The sequence below is a fragment of the Taudactylus pleione genome, unplaced genomic scaffold (assembly GCF_031769625.1).
Source record: "Taudactylus pleione unplaced genomic scaffold, aTauple2 ptg000788l, whole genome shotgun sequence".
NCBI lineage: Eukaryota > Metazoa > Chordata > Amphibia > Anura > Myobatrachidae > Taudactylus > Taudactylus pleione.
Genome location: NW_028285190.1, coordinates 1,527,600 through 1,531,367, shown reverse-complemented (window position 1 = coordinate 1,531,367; position 3,768 = coordinate 1,527,600). Strand labels below are relative to the sequence as shown.

At 33.3% G+C, this 3,768-nt stretch overlaps 2 pseudogenes; one reads left to right on the top strand and one right to left on the bottom strand.

Annotated features, from left to right (window-relative positions):
• Nucleotides 1-2,262: 2,262 nt before the first annotated feature.
• LOC148475013 (5S ribosomal RNA) lies at nucleotides 2,263-2,381 on the bottom strand (annotated as a pseudogene).
• Nucleotides 2,382-3,346: 965 nt separating this feature from the next.
• Nucleotides 3,347-3,465, top strand: LOC148475012 (5S ribosomal RNA; annotated as a pseudogene).
• Nucleotides 3,466-3,768: the final 303 nt, after the last annotated feature.

The following is a 3,768-nucleotide window of genomic DNA, read 5'->3' as shown; positions in this document are numbered from 1 at the left end:
TTAAGTAGGTAATTTGTTTGTTATTCTTTTCTTATATTTTTTAATTCAAGTGGTAGTAGATGGTAGTTATTTCTATATGGATGTTTAGTATAGTATAGGATGTAGTTTAAAAATATTGCCATTTAGGGGTATTCACTATCGAAATTGGAGGATTTATATGGGGATACAATCATCATCATTTTTACTGCATTAATATTATTCAATATTATTTTGTATAGTTGTCAACTTTTTTCGTATTAGCTTGTATAGTGGAACAACATCTTTGGTATTTGATGTTGTCCAACATTAGTCTGTTTAAGGGTTCAACATCAACCTGTCAAATTGGTGTAATGATTACAGCATTTGATTAATGAATAAGAAGATATAGGTTCAATTGTCACTTACGGGATAATAGAAATTTTGTAGCATTTCATGTCAATTATCTTGTGTTTAGGTATAGAATCATTAGAATAGATGAATTGCTGGGGGAAATTGGTGAGCCCTGTTGAGGTAGTGGTTAAGGTATCAGACTCTGGAGCATAAGGTCATGGGTTCTAACATAAGTAAGGGTGTGGGTTTTATTTTTATATGTGTGTATTTATATACTTTCTAGAGATATGATTATTTTTTATTTATATTTGATTTTTTAAATAAAGATAATTAGTATCATTCAATTATCAGATTGGAACCTTATATAGGTATTGTCAATGTTTATGTATAACTATATGTTTTTATATGGGTGTGAAATAACAGCAGCTTTTTGAAAAATACATTGGGTCAATAATCCAGTATCAACTGCAAATCAATGAGAAGAATTCTGTACAGGTGAGGTGATTATACACCTGTGTCTAATTAAACAACATCCAATAGGATTATGGCACTTTGTGGATATAAGCTGGATCTAGACAGGGTAGTCTTTACTCTTTGAAAAGCCTCCAGTGGTAAGAGGTGAAATGCGTCAGGGAAACCTGGCTTTTTGTGTCCTTTTTGATGGTTCTTGGATTTTGAATACCTTGGCTTAAACTACGGCACTTAACAAACAGCTGATCGTTGACTCTCGGCGCTGATATTTCAGCATTTTCTCATCATCCCATACCAACTGTCTGCTTTCCGGCAAGGAGAGAAAGTGGCTCCTAAAACGCTATATGTCTAGCGGTACCACGCTAATACTCACAAGCTGTATCCGTCCCGACAGAGTAATGTGAGTAGCTCACAGCTTCAGTAACAAAGTAAAAACAATATTACCCAGCTGGGTACATCCTGGCAAAGAACGGGAGTGGTGTGTAATGCGTACAAAGGTAGCTCTCCTGCTGACGGGCAGGATCAAGCTGATAATATAATCTGAGCCTTTAAAGTCTCCGCTATAGAATAGCCAAAAGTGGGAGCAACAGAAAGGGGATCATAATTGTTATAAAGACAGAGATTACATTTATATCTTCATAATATAAAGTTCAATAGAGTATATATATGTTAATACTGGCAGAATATTCTGCCTTCAACCTAAAAGCCATATGGATATCCATTTCTTCCAAGAGTGATAACATTTTTTATATAAAGGACTTTTTGAGATTGTTTTTATTTTGCAAAGCAGTTATATGGTCATAGGACCGATTTATATATAGATGTATACATTGTTAAATGAAAATGTGTTTTTTTTTTAATTCTCTTTATGCTGCTATATTTATAAAATATGTGTGATTCATTTGTATATTGATGATAATGGTTTTTTAGTAAAAATTATATAACAAATTTATTTTTAAAGAGACAAAAGAAATAGATATACTGCGCTCAGCTGCTAGTATTATGTGTTCTGTTTATGGAAAGAGAAGGGAGATTCTGCACAGAACTTTAGATAAACTCAATAATATATACCAAACATATAATATTAATGAGCTAATTATATCATCAATTATTGTTGGTGGTGCTCCCAAAGCCCAATAGTACATATGTTAAACAACAGAAGAAAGAAAAGTAGGGCTATTATCTGGGGCACTCTTATGAAATGATTGTAAATGTAATAAAATATAACTTTTATTGTACATCAATAAAATAGTACAGTACCATACAATTTAGTCATAATAGTAAGATGATGTGGACCCATCATCTGTAAAAATCAGACTTCATAAACATAGTGAAATCTGATGGCAAAATGTTAATAAATTCTACATTAAACAGGATAAAGCTTGATATAAATTGTTGACACTATATAAGTTTAGTTAATAAACACTGAGATATATTTATAATGCTTGGCCGTGTGCAAAAACAATCCCAAGTTTTTATTTTAACCTACAGCACCTGGTATTCCCAGGAGGTCTCCCTTCCTGGTACTAACCAGGCCAATTACTGTTTGGCTTCCAAGATCAGACGAGATTGGGCAAATCAAGTAGTGTATGGCTGTAGGTATACTTGCACAGGGAAAATTGCACCAATACCTGGTCAAAGCAATATATATGTAGGACTAGTTCAGTGTATAGTCCATTTTATTAGCTTATAATAACATTAAAAAAAGTAATGCATAGGTAAACTTTATTTGTTACACGTGGATATTATAAGCAATCAATATGTCAAGTGTATCACCTGATTATACATACAGGGAATATTGCATATTTCTGTGCGTTTAACCTTATACAATAGGAAGACAAATCATATGATATATACTTCTTGAAACTGGATTTTTAGCATATCACATAGTATCCTTAATACTCAAAGTAACATGTAACATAGTATAGTATCACTTATCAATCAAGCAAAGAACGGTATTGTGTACACCAATATAACACAATTCAAAGTCAAACTGACTGTTATACTCTCAATGGTGTATCAAGCAACAAAAATGCACAACAGGTATTCCCTTGTTAGGGTGCAGAGATGAGTAAAAAGAATATTCACAATTGGCAGCTCCTGCCTCTGCAAGGATTGCTATAGACTAGCATAATAGGTCCATAATTGAATATACAAAATAAAGCCATAGCTAGTAAGCAAAGTGTCACTGTAAAGAATCACATAGACCTGTAAGTGTGCAGCTATTCAATTCCTGGACACGGAGGTCCTAGTGTATGTGCACATGTTAATACAATACTAGTTCCAACATAAGGGTAGCTAGGAGTCCGGCCCGTGCACTGGCAGAGCCTCCATGCAGTATGTAGTTTGTACCCTTTGAAATATGCAATAGTACATGTATGTATAATCAGGTGATACTCTTTACATATTCATTGCATATAATATCCACGTGTAACAAATAAAGTTTACCTATGCATTACTTTTTTTGAATGTTATTATTTACTAATAAAATGGACTATACACTGAACTAGTCCTACATATATATTGCTTTGACCAGGTATTGGTGCAATTTTCCCTGTGCAAGTATACCTACAGCCATACACTACTTGATTTGCCCAATCTCATCTGATCTTTGAAGCCAAACAGTAATTGGCCTGGTTAGTACCTGGAAGGGAGACCTCCTGGGAATACCAGGTGCTGTAGGTTAAAATAAAAACTTGGGATTGTTTTTGCACACGGCCAAGCATTATAAATATATCTCAGTGTTTATTAACTATATTTATATAGTGTCAACAATTTATATCAAGCTTTATCATGTGTAATGTAGAATATATTAACATTTCGCCATCAGATTTCACTATGTTTATGAAGTCTGATTTTTACAGATGATGGGTCCACATCATCTTACTATTATGACTAAATTGTATGGTACTGTACCATTTTGTTGATGTACAATAAAAGTTGTGTTCTGTTTATGAACAGATAATCAAGTAGTAGCTCTAGTATATG